The 16141-nt window shown below is 28.9% G+C and overlaps 1 protein-coding gene across 1 annotated transcript in view; it reads left to right on the plus strand.

Moving 5' to 3' along the window:
• Positions 1-4506: 4506 nt before the first annotated feature.
• LOC107447020 (mitochondrial glycine transporter A) overlaps positions 4507-16141 on the plus strand; it is a 48665-nt gene continuing 37030 nt past the window's right edge. Inside the window, exon 1 of the mRNA XM_087159258.1 lies at positions 4507-4616. The gene's annotated coding sequence lies outside the window, so the exon portion shown is untranslated. The remainder of the gene's footprint in view (positions 4617-16141) is intronic.

Raw genomic sequence — 16141 nt, forward strand, 5'->3', positions numbered from 1 at the left:
AATAAAAAAGTTTCCATCAAAGAATCTTTTTTGAGTTTTATTGAAATACATGCTAAAGATGCAGCCTCGATCGAAAAAAAAAAATTTAGAGAAATTAAATTACGATGAAATTTCATTAACAAACTGCAGATCACAATGTTACGATAATACTGCCAAGATGGCAGGTCACAAATCTGGCGTTTAACAAAGAATAGTGGAAAAAAACCATAAAGCATTATCTGTAAATTGTGATAACCATTCATTGAATTTAGTAGGAGTTACTGCAGCTAAACAAGATCAAATCGTTGTGACATGTTTTGGAATAATTGAAAACATATATCTGTTTTTCTCACGTTCAACATTACGATGGGAATTATTAGAAAATGCTTTAACAAAAACTGTCAAACGTGAATCTGAAACACGATGGATCGGCGGAATACAAGCGGTTAGCGTTATCGTCGATGGGCTCAAGAATAGAGTAGAAAAATTAGCAGAGGCCATTACCACTACAAGTGACTCCAGAAGTGAAGCAACAATTCTGTTGCAAAATATACTAGTCCCGCAGTGGACTGATCGTTAAGACACGGTTCTCATCAGATCACCGAAGTCAAGCATCACTGGCTGCGGTCAGTGTGCGGGTGGGTGACCCACTTGGATCAGTCTGCGTAGGGACCGAGGGTGTGCGGTATTGGTCCTCGTTAAACTGTGCTATCGTAAAGTGCTCGACTTCGCGCGCAGGTCGTCGGGCTACCGAAGCGGGGGTGCCATCCCCTCCGCAGAGGATCAAAATTGTGATGGAATGTCTTCGGATCATCCTCCGGGATGTTTCCCAGACCGTCGCCAATAGCCCATTGTGCAGCTCTAGTGCGACGTAAATTAACAACAACAACTACTACAACTACAAAATATACTAACTTTTAGTTTCATAACTTTAGTTCATTTCTGGTATGAAATCCTAAGGAGGATTGATCGTGTGCAGCTCAGATTACAAGATCCTAGAATGATCTTGAATCATTTCAATGATCTTGAATCATTAGCGACTGAACTACCCGAAATTTGAGATAAGCTCCGTGAAGATGCAATAGAAAAAGCGAAGTCTCTTTGTGAAGAATGGGATATTGATAGAACAATACGTGTAAGAAGACGCCGCAAAATGCTAGGAGAATTGGCTAGAGATGTTGGTCTTTACCATATATGGCAACGTTACTTTTAAAAAGTAACGAGTAAAAGTACAAGTATTTTTAAAAAAAGTAACGAGTAAAAAGTTCTCATTTTGAAAAGTAACGGGTAAAAAGTACAAGTAAAAGTACAAGTACTAAATAAAAAAGTAACGATTTAAAAGTACATTTCTAGGAAATCGAAAATTCAAAGTAACCTAAAATTTTATTGAATAATATTCTTATGTTCTTCAATGGTTTTGCAAAATTGGTTTTATTTATTTAATTATTTTTAATTTTGAAAGTTATGGACATTAATTTATTTTTAAATTCGGAGGAATATTATAATATAATTTTATGATATAATCGGATAATATAATTTTAAAATCAAGTATAATTTTAATATGAAACTTTTTATGGATTTGCACGAAAAAGAAATTTTATCTATTGATTTTAATTTTTAGTTTATTATCTTTATTTATTTAAATTGCCATTGATTTAAAATTGTTTTACTCTATAGAAACGCGTTTTAAAAGCACAAACATAAACAAAGCAAACACGGGGTTTCAGATAGCTTTGTGATCTATGAGCTAATAAAAAATAATTGAATGTGCATCAGTATAAGTTGAAACAGAACAGTCTACAGTTTTATTTGTAACAATGGCTAATGATGAAGTCATGCGAGAAAATCATTTTTCGAACATTTCTGCCAAACGGAAGAATTAAAATTTGTAAACGAATTTTAGTATCTGCGGCTAAATTAATACCTTCGAGTTTTCAAGAGTTAAAATAGTAATTATTATAGTTTTCAGTAGCACAAATAGTTCCGAAGTTCTTAGAGATTTGACTGGGCGTTGTTTGACAAGGTCGGGCATAAACATAATTTTAGTAAAAAATGTACTAGGTAAAAATGTATTTAGTAAAAAATGTATTAAGACAAAAATGTATTATTAGTGAGTCCAAAAAGAAAATTGAAAAACGTAATAACAAAATCCAACATTTTTTTTTATTTAAAATGTATTAAACAAATGCATAAAACTCGAAAATGAATGAAAATAACTTCCAAATTAATATTTTTATTCATTTTGCAAAATAATTGCATTTTGACAGCATTTTTTTTTTAATTTTTTTTTTCTTTTAGAAAGCTTACCGAGTTTTAGAAAAAAGTAACGATTTCATTCAACATTTCCGTTACAAATACTTGAACTTTTTCCCAAAAAAAGTAACGAAAGTACAAGTAAAAGTACTAAATTTAAAAAGTAACGAAGTACAAGTAAAAGTACGTACTTTTGACTTGTACCGGCGGTACAAGTAACGAAAGTAAAAGTACTGCCATATATGGTCTTTACACAGAAAATGAAATTTCTCGTGTTATGAAAAGCGTTCTTGATCGCCTCCAACAAGAAATATGCACACGATTAAGTGACCTTAAGTTCAAATTTGGAATTCTACTAGACATTGAAAATTTATTAAACGAGGATAATGTTGATAACCACCTTGAAAAAAATTGTTCAAATTTGGGTGAATTTTACTATACAGATTTCAATGGAATAGAACTCTTAATCGAAATATGTGACTGCAAAATGTTACTCCGCAGTAGATAAGAAATTGAACCTAAAACTCCATTAGAATTTCGTACTTTTATAATCTCGTATGGAGAAGATGTTTTTGCAAACCTGAGAGTGACACTTCAAATACTCCTGACTATCTCAGTATCAATTGCTAGCTGCGAACGTTCATTCAGCAAATTAAAATTAATTATAACATATCTACGATAGACGATGGTTCAAGATCGCCAAAGTGACCCAGCATTAAGTGTGGAAAGAGAAAAATTTGAAATAATCAACTTTGATGATATTATTGATAAAGTTGCTTCATGAAAAGCAAGGAAAATTTATACATAGTAATTAGTCTTATTAGTGTATTATAATCATATTATTAACAAATATCTGTATCCCCTTAGAGATAATAAATATTTACTTTTTTATTGTTTTAAAACTGCGTGTTTTTAAAATATTTCCTTATAAATAAGTAAAATAAATAATAGGTATCTTTTGAACTAATTCTAGATGATCATATACAATTCAGAATCTAGTCGTCCCGCAGTGGACTGATCGTTAAGACACGGTTCTCATCAGATCACCGAAGTCAAGCATCACTGGCTGCGGTCAGTGTGCGGGTGGGTGACCCACTTGGATCAGTCTGCGTAGGGACCGAGGGTGTGCGGTATTGGTCCTCGTTAAACTGTGCTACCGTAAAGTGCTCGACTTCGCGCGCAGGTCGTTGGGCTACCGAAGCGGGGGTGCCATCCCCTCCGCAGAGGATCAAAATTGTGATGGCATGTCTTCGGATCATCCTCCGGGATGTTTCCCAGACCGTCGCCAATAGCCCATTGTGCAGCTCTAGTGCGACGTAAATTAACAACAACAACAACAACAACAGAATCTAGTCTTGTTTTCTCAACTGCATTTTTTGTCACAAATTAAAAGCCTAGCTTGAGCCTATGACTTTATTTATTTTACTTTATTTATTTATTAATTTTATAATATTATATGGTTTTCGAATGGGGGGGGGGGCGCTGAAAAGGTATTGTGCCCCGGGCGCGAGTTAAGCTTGCTACGCCACTGGTCAGCCGAACGCGAAACCCCCAGTGTTTAGTTCCCAAGCATGATTGGTTCTCATTTATCGTCCCACTGAAGGGATGAAAAGCTGAGTCAACCTTGCCCGGCCCGAGGATCGAACCCAGGACCTGTGGCACGGGACCGTGAAGCGCTAGCACTCCGCCACCGGGCGTCGTTGAATCAATTTAATTTTCTTCATAGCAACATGCAATAAAGGGACTTAGCCTGAAATTCGTGATTAAGAAAATGAACACAGCAAAAAATGCTCCTTTTTAATGTCCAACTCAAATTTAGCAACTAAACGAGGAAATTTCGTGCTTACATTTTTAAACACAAAGTACAATTATCACGAAGCTAATCCTCGAACTTCAGGGTTGGGGTGCCTGGGTATATTACAGATGTAACTTTTTGTGTGATCTCTTCGTATTCGGTGATGTGATTTTTTAAAATCTATAACAGTTCAACGACGTAATTTTAATACCATTATGAATCTGTAAGATCCATGACAACCTTGTAAAAATAATTGACTTTGAAATAAGGCTTTTTTTAGGCAAATTGACGACATTAAATTACGAATATTTATTGAATAAGTTCTTTGAAAAAAGAACAATTTTCATTCTAGCTGTGTTCATTTTCTAAAAGACGCTATTTAAGCTGTAACCAGAATAAAAAGTTCACTTACGATTTGATTTTCAAGAGGTTGTGAAAATTCTTCTTGCAATGCAAGTTAAGTTTGTCATTTTAGAATTTTATACCAAGCTTTTTAAAATTAAACTAACTATTTTTAGGGAGAAAAAAAATTCCTCTTTATAACTGATATTTTGTTACAATAAACCAGCTTGACAGCATAGTAAATGAGGTGAGTACAGAACAATCAGTTTATTATATTTAAATATTAATTTGTTTTATATATTAAATTGTGTTACCTTAAAACATTAATTTTAATAAATAAGTAAACGACTGATTTTACGAGAAATAAAAATAAATCATATTTTAGATATGTATGTTTTCTTGCACATTTTTGCTGAAATATTTTTATTCACAGTGGGGCTAATTTAAATGGTGCGATATGGCACTGAAATCATTGGCTTGAGTAGTAGTACTGCTAGATTATTCGCTTAAATTGTAAACTGCTAAAATGAATGTTTTTATTTCAGTACAATTTGTTGCCGAAATTCAGAAGGTGTTTGTATTTTAAATGAATTGTTGTTAAGCGGAAAGTTTTAAATATTTTCTTCAGTAAATACAGCAACCAAGGTTGAAATATTGATGTTACCTTGAGTTGTACCGAAATCAAATGATAGCAACAATAGCCAGTTTCAAGGAGGGGAGGGAATTTTTCTAGATTATTCGATAAGTGTTTCGTTCTGATAATTTATGAATGATCTATTTATTGATAAGATAATCACGGTTATCTAGATGTGGTTAACTCTTTAGAAAATCCTTAGTAGTTAATATAAAAGTTTTTTATAATTAAACGAACTCTATTCAAACTTTTATCTCTCTAGTTTTTGTGATGAATTTAGCAAATGAATTTCTCCCTGACAAATATTTTTCTTTATTGTTAATCCATCAAGAATTTTTTTTTTTTAAATAAACAGTTCTTTTGTGAAGTAATTTTTTATATTTAAAAGCTGTTTGTTTTCAGAATGTATATAATTTATAATTAATTTTGGGTAATTAGTAATTTTAACGGTTAAAGCTGCAGTTTTTTAAAAAGCTTAGGTTAAATTGTTTTAAGGCTGGTAAAGTACACTGTTATGGTAACTTAATAACTTAACTGTTATTTTGAAGGAAACAAAAAAAATTTTTCCTCTTTGTCTTTTTTTTTTGTTGTTGTTGTCACTTTTGTGAAACATTTAATGTTGATATTTTTTTTCTTAGTGGTTTCAAAATCTACCTCCCCCCCCCCATTAAACCAGCTACTATTGCTCAAGTGTTTTTTTAAATTTATGGAAATTCTGACTCACATATCTGAGAAAGTAGTTAATTAATAGTAGAAATTTTTTTATCCTTTGTCTTTAATAGTACTTAGTACTAAACACACAATAATGAATTAGAAACAATTATAATTCAAAGACTTTTTTTCCAAGTTTTACTATATTTATTTACTGTTTCTTAATTTTTAAGCGTTTTGTTTTTTAAAAAAGTCATAGAGTTTTTTTTTTTCTACACCATTACGCACTCCTCTATGAAACTTTCTTTAAAATTACTACCCATTTTATTTTTGTTAAAATTGACTGTGCATCTTGCGTATGGAGGTCTTGGTACAATATAGTGATGCGCAACATTTTTTCCAAAGGTGACATTCTTACACCAAACTGTTCCTTATTATTGTTTTCAGACTTTTACTTAAAAAACTACCTGCAATTACACTAAATAACAGTTTAATATGTAACATCATGCATGGAAATTGTGGTGTTATTTACCAAAAACGCTGCTCTGAACAATTAAAAAGTGAGACATTATATTGTCTCAAACCTTTCCATTTTTGGAGAGAATTTTAAGAGTTTAAATTGAAATGTTTGTAAGATATTGGTCATTCTGAATTGAAATGCATGTAGATTAAATAAGTTTTCATTTTTAAATAACGTTCTATTAAACAGCGTTTCGCATTTTTGTAAGCAAAACAATTTATCTTATTTACAGCAGATTTTCAATAAAAAAATTAACGATGTGTAACATTTGCTATGCATAGCATTTTTCATGATTGAAATTTGAGTTTATATTTTTTTATTTAATTAAATGTTAATTTTAAGAATTTCTATGTGTTAATTTATTTAAATAATCAACAGCTATGAACTCACAATCAAAAACTTGTACCAAATATTTTGTTAAATTTGTGAGTTAACCTAATTAAAATTTAAGGAATTGCCATGACTACTACTATAAAAAACAGTGTTTAAAAACTAGTTCGCGAAAGATTATTTCGTCCATACGCGTGACAATGCTAAATGCAAAAGAATTTTTTCTTTTATTTTCTCTCATTTATAAGAGATTTATTCAACTATAACTCTTAGGAAACTTAAGCTCAAATGTCTTCTGGTCAAACTATGTTTTTTATTCATTTATTTATAAATTTTTTGAGGTGATCTTTTAAGTCTAAATGTGAAGTATTAAACCCAATGAAGTTAATCTGCTTCAAGTTAATTATACTTTCACATTTTCTATCAAACGTGATTGGATACCTGCTACCAACGTCATCGTCGGTAAATCCAAATTCTGGCATTTGTCGCTTCAAAAGCCAATAAGGTTCGACACACACGTGTGACGTCACTTATAGGAATCGAATTAAATCTGATTTAAATCTCATAGGTTAGGCATAATCACTGCACTTCTTCTCAAGCTGCTAGTATACAAATCTCTGTCAATTTCAGATCCCCCTTTTTTTCCTTTTTTTTTTTCAAAAAAAAAAAGAGCTTTTAAAATTTTCAGAATTACGCAATGTTGCAACCAAATAATTTACGTATTCTCAAAACATATTTTTCTTTCCGTATAATATGTGTTATTCGCGAGCGCAGAGCTTGAATACGTTCTCTAGCGGGAAGAATATTTTCAGGCTTTTATTTAAGTTTTCATTTAGTTCTATCAGAATCATTGACTTTTAAAAAGCTTTTTCTTCAGCTGCAAAGTACAAAGCAAAATTTCTCTAACGAAAAGGCAGAAGAGCTTGAAAAAAGAATGCAGACCATTAGTAAATCATTCGGAAATAGAATGCTCCCAACAAAACAATTTCTCAATAATTTTTACATTTCTGATCAACAAACTTGCAAGCAATAATTTACGATTTCGTGATCGCATACTGTTAGATGTGCGTATTACGGTAGAATAAATTTTTTTTTTTTGTCTGCAAATCATTATAAATTAAAGTGAAGTCAACATTGCTTACTTCATTCCAAAGAATAAATGAGATTTCAGAATGAGCAGAACTGTAATAGTTATAGAATATTATTATTATTTGTAGAATATCATTATTATTTATGGAATAGTATATACAGTACAGAACCCGTTAACCGGAAATCAGAAAACCGGAAAACCAAATAACCGGAACGAAATTCAATAAATTTTCCCGCCATTTTTAAAAAAAAAATTTTTTTTTCCTCATAAGATTTTAGGATTTTCTTTCTTTTTTGAAAGATGTTTACCTTACCATCATTTTGGAAATAATCATTAGTGTATTACTTCATCGTTTTTTCTTCTTTTTAAGATTATTTCCAAATATTTATTTTTTTTTAGTTGGGCATAACAACAAAAAAAAGGTTTTTTGTAGCGATTCAGAAAACCGGAAAAATCAGTTATCCGGAATAGTGATGGTCCCGATCGTTCCGGATAATCGGTTCCATACTGTATTTCTGTATCTATATAATTCGGAAAGCAACTATAAAGAATCATCCAAATAACTTAAAATAGTATCATTTGTGTTGATTATTAATACATTTTTACCATTTCCATGGTACTATTTTTTTAATTTTGAATGATTAATTTCAGCTAGAATTCAGCTATTCTGTTTATAAGTTGCATATTGAAATTCATATAGAGATCTAACAATTAGAAAACTTTAATGTGTTCTTTGTCATCTTAAAGTAATGAAGGGATAATCCATGTATATATTATTTGAGAAAAAATTTTTCAAATGAAGAACATATAATTTTGGAATTCTCTGGATATATAAAGCAGGTAGGTGTTATGATTTTTATAATAAAAAATTTACTTGCAAAAATTTTTTTTTTCCAATTCGATGATAGTTCTCTACAGAATGATTGTTTACGTCTGATTAAGAACTTTAAGACTAAAAAAGAAAAAAAATATATAATTTTTTTTTATTTTAATATGAGGAATTTTTAGGATCGTTTGTTTTATCGTAAGCATTCTTTCTTTTACGTTTTTTAGTTTATAAATAATGATTTTTTACTGAAACTTTAAATTTTTTGATAAATTGTTGTCAAAAAACAATTTTTTGCGGATTGCATAGAGAAAAAAAGGTGTGTTTATTCAGAGAATGTACGTTTTTGTGTCTGATATCGTAACTTAAATTATCGTTTGCACTAGCTAATTAGAATATTGAATGCCTTGTCCTTGAACCACTAAGATTGAGTACTTGAAAACCCGATCATTAGAGCATTAATTTGTGCACAATAAAAACTTTGGTTTCATTAATTATAAGTACTTTTGAAGGTCTAATCAGTTATATATAAGATAAAAATGAATAATTAGAAATTTTTAATACTTACATCCAATTAATTCAGCACTTATTATAACTTTTGATTTTGTAATTTTTTCCTCCAAGTTAACTATCTAGGATTAGTTTTTGAAGTTTCAAGCAAAATTTAATATTAAGATTCAATCAATAATAATAGAAACTCAACTTAAGACATTGGGTTAATTCCATGACCGAATGCACCGCATCATTATCAAAACGTATTGTATTCGTGTCATGCAATACCACGTTTTGGCACTATTATTTTCAGTCGCCGATGAGTTTATCGATTATTATTATGCTCCTGAAGGTAACAATATTATTATTATTATCAGTAGTAGCATTCTTAATTTTCAATAATTCATCACGTGCCAACTATTAAAACCCAACTGTGCTAATTACAGATCCAAAAGCTTTTGGCCATCCATTTTTTGAATTTTTAATTGTTATTTTGTATTTATTATTTTATTATCCATATTATCCATATTATATTGTATTTATTATTTATTATCCATAAATTGACTAAACACAGTTTTACATAAAATTTCTAACGAAAACAAGTATAACTTATTAACAATTTAATGATTGAAAAATGATAACTAGTATATATATCTATCAAAATCATGTAACAATATTAATATATACTTAAGGTAATATCGTATTATTAAATAATGATATACTAAAAGAACAGCCGTTTTAGTTGTAAGACTTTATTTTAAATAACAATTAAATTCAAAAACTTAATAAACGCAATAAAAGAAAAAAATATTACGAAGGGATGATATATAATTATTACTAAGAAATACTATTATAATAATAATAATAAATAATTTGCAGGTAAATACAGTTATAACTTTTATTAGTTTTTATGAGCCAATCAAAGGTATCTGGATCTTCTTTGTTGATTGGTGGACATATTGCGTTATTTTTCTGCTCAATGAAAATGCAAGAAACGGTAATACAACTATTACTTTTTTTTAATGTATAGAGACACATTGTGTTTAGTACGAGTATTAACGCTTTAAACTTTCGCAAACTTTAATCATATTTTCTTACTCGCAAATATGGAGACTTCAATTTTTAAATGGTTTGACTAAAAATCCATCAAAATTGCATAGGTATTGTTTTAACCAGATGAAAGTGAGGCAACTATTGCATTCATTTATTTCTTTTAAATTTTATCAATCACAGCACGTATGAAACGTTTTGTGGATGTTGCTTTTCTCTCAACTTAGCAGTAGTTCTTTGCATTGCTAAAAAATAGAGAACTAAGTAGTTTTAATTAATTATTGTTTAGCTAGAGGATTCCACCCCTTGCTCAAAACGCTCACCACCCCCCAGAACATAGGGAACCAAGAACTGCTTTTGCCCGATATTTTAGCCCAGCTTTGTATGAATGGTGATACTCTTTGAAATAAAAATATTCTAAATGCTCGGAACGTATTCATCCAGTGAAACCTTGGATTTATCAGTGCATTTCAATACTATTCCAATTAGGGGAGGGTGTAAAAAAATATTTCAGTAATTAAGATTTTAATAATACTTTTTTCTCTTAAAATTCACATACTTAATATAGTTTGTTGGCGTTCGGAAATATTTAAAAATATTTCTGAACTTTCATTCTTTTGATTTTTTTAAACAAATGGATCTACCTTAATTTTAACTCAGCATAAAAAAGCCGCATTCGCATCATCCTCATGTAAATCATTCAATAGATTATTAATGGTTTCGATAATTTGATATCTTGTCTTAAAAGGTAAAAGAAAAAAGAATGGTTTCGGTTTTGGTATGAGAAAAATATCGAAAAATAAATACTTATCTCTTTTTAAATATCGTTATCTCTGGAAGATAGAAGTACTTACACGTGCTTTTATCCTTTAAAGGTATAGACAATTCGCGATTTTACTTTTATCTACTTTTTTATCTTCTACAAGTGGTGAGAAGAAATTTAAATTTAACATTATTATTTAAAGATCTTAAAAAGCTTTCGTTGCACGTGAGATTTTTTTTAATATGATCTTTATCAAAGCGTTGATAATTCCTTGTTTATAAAATACAAAATTTTGACCTTTAGTCGAGTGTGAGGCACTTTGTAAGATATGCTTTAGTAAAAAATATTACCCATAACAAAAATTATATAATTTACTTACAGGTTATCGGAATTTCAAATAAATTGTACGATTTTTGCAGTAATCGTCAAAATTTTTTAGAGGTAGCAATTGATAAATAGCAGAAAATGTATGAAATTAAATAATATTTATTTATTTTATCGAAAATTTTTCATTATCGATGATTTATTATTTGACTTATTTAAATGAGAATATTTTCCTGATAAAAAAACATTATCGATCAGTTTTATTTATTTATCTAATAATCCGGAGGAATTTTAGTCATATAAATAAACTCTTAATTTCTATTCTTCACCCATTAAAAATTTTTATGAATTGATTCTTTATTTTATTTTTATTTCACAACCGTAGTTGAACAGCTGACCCAATTTTGGGTTTACGACTACTGATGTTCAACTCCGTAGTTGAACCCGATCCAGAAGACAAGGGAACTTCTGGATCAAGTATTGGAGGAAAATTGCCTTCGTGGAGGACTTTTTAATGGAACTGATCACGCATTTGCGTAGATGGTGAGGAAAACCACGAAAGCTTCCCACGGTTAGCTTAACGACAAGGGGACTCTATCCCGGCCATGATCCGTCTACCACTGAGGATATTTTACGTCAGCACTGTGATCGGTGCGAGCTGGGTGTGGAATTCGTATTGACCAGCCTTCACTGGGATTCAAAACCGGTTCGCCTCATTGGAAGGCGACCGTTCTAAAATTTATTCTTTAAAAAAAAAAAAAAATCATCGATGCAAATATGTGAAACAGAAGTTTTATACTCTAAGTCACGATATTCCGTTTCATGTTTTTAATCACCAATGTGTCTATAGACTATTTTTTTTAACAACAAAAGAACAAAAAGCTCATTATACTAAGTTTCAAGAAGTTACAATAGACAAAATAATTCGGATTAATTTTTATACAATAACATTTACTCTAATCATAAATTTAGGAAGAAAAAAAACGAATCATACTCTGGATTTTAGGAAAAAGAGAAAAGTTTTATTAAATCAGGTTGGAAAATTGAAAATAATACTTTTGTTTATGTGTGCTAGTGGAAATGAGGTAAAAAAATTTTCTAATAACTCTGATTCCTAAAAACGTTGATATATAATGGTGAAGAAATTAGTTTAAGGTTTTGCAACATAATGGGACATACGTTAGTTTCATTATATTTCATAACTATTTTTTTTAAATGCTGATAAAGGGAACCTCGTATTTAAAACCAATAAAGGTTTTTTTTAAATTTAGTTTAGTTTTAAACTAGCATTTGAAAAAATTATATTTTCGTACTTTAATTTTAGCTTTAGATATTTCATACATATTTAATTTTGTTTTCTTCCTTCACCATTTCGACATGTAAAAAAAAAAGCACTCATAGTAAGTTACTAAAATCTGAAAAGTATATTTTTTCAAATGCAAAATGAATTAAATCAACGTATACGATTAAACATCATTTTTAGCATCATATGCGAGTTTCCGTTGCGCATTTATTTTCTTCATTCTTTTGAAAGAAAGAAATAGAAATTTCATTCGATTGAAATCACTTTCAAAATGGCTTCTAAGTTATAATAATTAAAAAAAATATTCGATTTAACTCAAAAATGCATTTTATTTCGATTTTTCTAGTCACAAGGAAAGTAGCTGAGCTGTCACTTGCCAATCGGGGTAATTTTCTTTTAATTTTTCAAATAGGTATTTTCCTGAATTTATATGTGAAATTTATTCTATTTATCCCGGAGACTCGGAAATTTTAGTATTTACATACAGCAAATAGTGAAAATAAGTAAGTAATTAAATATAAAGAAACATTTTTTTTCTTCTTTGAAAACTTTAATTTAATTCCTTTAACAAATCTGACAGGACAAAATTGAAAAATATCAACGGCTAGCGGTAAATTTGCTGGGCAGTTTGTCATTTCCTCAAACGACTAAAGTGGACATTAGGCCTACAATCGAATAAGCAGCGATGTCCAGCACTTATGAGTATCGCAACAGCGGCGTGGCTAACAGCGAAAAATTGAATACATAATACATACCCTTCATATTCCATCTGTCATTTTTATTTATTTTTATTTTGTTCATTTTTTATAGCTTATAGCTCCTAAACTAGTTAGTATCCACGTCCCGTTTGTCGGTTTGACCAAGGGCTGAATTTGGTGTGAAAGGGATAAAGATTCAATTTTGATTTGACAGACATAAATACACGCTATGAGCTTATAAACTCGACATCACACAAAAAAAAAAAAAAAAACTTGTTTATGATTTAAGCTTAAGTGATTAGTAAAGCTGGTAGCTATATCATGAAATATCGATATTCTTTCATTATCGAGATAACGGTATTAAAAATATGTTCTCGAAATATGTCGTGAATACGATAAATATCAACAAGATGCTTTAAATATCAATACATTACGATACTATTAAAAAATAGGGTTAAACGAGGAATATCGAAATACAATAAATACCAAAAAGTATCAGCACTCTTTAAATACCGATACTCGATAAATACCAAAAAATAACAGCACTTGATAAAAACCGAAAAACTCGATAAATGCCGAAAAATACTGACACTACCGAAAAATATTGACTTTATTCGACCCAATGAGTAAAACTCACCTTCCTGAAAAAGATGTAAGACGAAAACTTTTTCTACAGCAGCTGCTGAGCAATTCTTTTCTTGGAGGTGGCGATATAATAAATGTATTGGCAGTCATATCTGTTCTAAAATATTTCAACCAAAACAAAGAAATTAGTTGCTTTATTTATTATAAATCTTTAAAAATGAATTGCAGAAAAAAAAACGATGTATCTTGTATAGTTTTTCTTTAAATCTGACTCTCTCTTAAAAATTAATAAAAAGGAACATACATAAGAGGAAAAAACACTAAATTAGTAATATATAAAACTTATATAATTTAGTCATGTATAAACGGTCATTGGATATTTATTTTAGATTATGTTCAATATTTGGAAATCAACATTCAAAATTTCTCAATCAGTTCGGAAAAATAACCATTTAATTTGTTTTGTAAAGTTTGATAATTAAGAAATGTCGTTAGAATTCTTCAGAAATTATGAATTATTGTAAATTATTAAAAAGAAACTTGCTTCCTTACATGCTTAAAATATGCTAAGAGAATTACCATCGTGCATCTTGAATTGTGCTACCTATATATACAAGTTTTAGTCGCAATTATATCTGAACAATGTAAATCGATTAATAGCTTCTAACATAAGGTAAAAAATTTAAATATTAATTTTAGTTCAATATTCTTGGATGTAATAAGAACTAATATTTGCTATAATTATTATTATTACAGCCTTTGAAGCTGGGATAATAGATATTTTTTAAATTTTATGATCATCAATAAACAAGATAATTAAGTTACGAGTTATCTGCAAGCTCGTAATTTATAAGAAAACTATAAAGGAAAAAATTTTAAGAAATTAAATAAAGATTATTCCGACTAAGTGTTACCAAAGTTAAGTTTGGATGTTGCAAACTCAACGGTTATTTAAAAATAAAAACTTTTTTTTTAAAAAAAAAGAGAAAAAAATGTTATATATATATATATAATTACATTTTCTACTATTTATATAAATTCTTCAAGTTTGATTGTAACAAAATAAAAAAATATATAAAATTTTCTTACATTTTTTACAATTTTGAATTTAAATACTAATGCATTATTTCAAATAAACTTAAATCTGTAATTTTTAAATGTTTACGAAGAAATGGTTGTCACAAAAATATCTAAGTTAAGCTGCTTTGGTACTTCGTCCAAAGAAATCTACTTCTTCCAGGGTAGGGGAAGTAACTGGAAAAAAACAAATAGAAACTAGACAAAGTAGAAAGAACTAAAAATGACCATAACAATTGTTCAACAATAAGTATTTAAAGAGTAACTAAAATTTAAACAAATTAAATTTAATTTAGTAACAGAAAGTTTAAAGTTTATCACATTCATTTTTTTAAAACAAAAACACCATCATTTATTAGATTTATGAACAATTTTAAAATCTATATATCTATTGCCGGTTTGAGTATTCATGCTTAAGACTATTTGATTATGAAAATTAGCATGCGTCTCGTAATTGAGGATTCAATATGTATTTGTAGTGGTATCTATGTTCAGTAAGAGATTTATTAATTTAGTGGTATAAATAAATTTTATTATGTTATTTTAATAGCCCTTTACTTAATTTTAATATTAAGTTTTACTATACTCCTTAATATAAAGTATTGAAAAACTAGTTATTTTAATTTTTTAAGAAATTCAAGAAAAAAAATCCAGAATTTCTTCAGTTTTTGTGCTTTTACTTACTTAAAAATGATACATTAAATAGCTCGAAAATTAATATTATTTTTTAATCTGGTTTGCGATTTAAAACTGTTTAAATAATTGATGAAAAAGAAAAATACTCTTTTAGAAAGAGTTCACAAGAGTTGGAAGGAATCTATTTTTTGGGGGGTTAATTTTTTCATTGGTTTTTTTCCACTGTGGAAGAAACTTGTCAACCTGATGTTAAATAATAATGTCAGAAAATTTAAGACTTAGTCAATGTCTCTTAATGCTTAAAAAAATCCCATGCTTGCAATTAAATTTAAAAGGAAATATTTTCGTTTATAATTAAGTATAAGTATAGGAATTTTAAACAATTTTATTTGTTAAATATATAATTTCTTAACAAGTTTTAATATTGGAAGAAATTTCAGTTTTTCCCTTGAATCTGTGCTATATTTACTGTTGCTATATTTTTACTCTATCCGGAGCTATAAATTTTTATCAAGAACTCTTTAAGAACTTTATTGTAAAACTTTGTAGCCTTCAATAACATGTCCAATGAAATTCAATTTATTCATATGATTCAGTGTGAATCAGATTACTACCCACACTCTAATTCAATGTTATCTTGACAAATTTTAGAGCTATTAGATGTTGATGATAACTGAGTTGTAAAAATGAAAACAGTTCTTTTTTATTTGATATTTTAGAATATTTTTTTTAAACAATAATAATTCAATTAATAATTACTTCTTTTCTCTATTTTAGAAATTTCCTTGAGCTC

Source organism: Parasteatoda tepidariorum, chromosome 3, assembly GCF_982258835.1.
Source record: "Parasteatoda tepidariorum strain Cologne lab strain chromosome 3, Ptep-v5.0, whole genome shotgun sequence".
NCBI classification, from domain to species: Eukaryota; Metazoa; Arthropoda; class Arachnida; order Araneae; family Theridiidae; genus Parasteatoda; species Parasteatoda tepidariorum.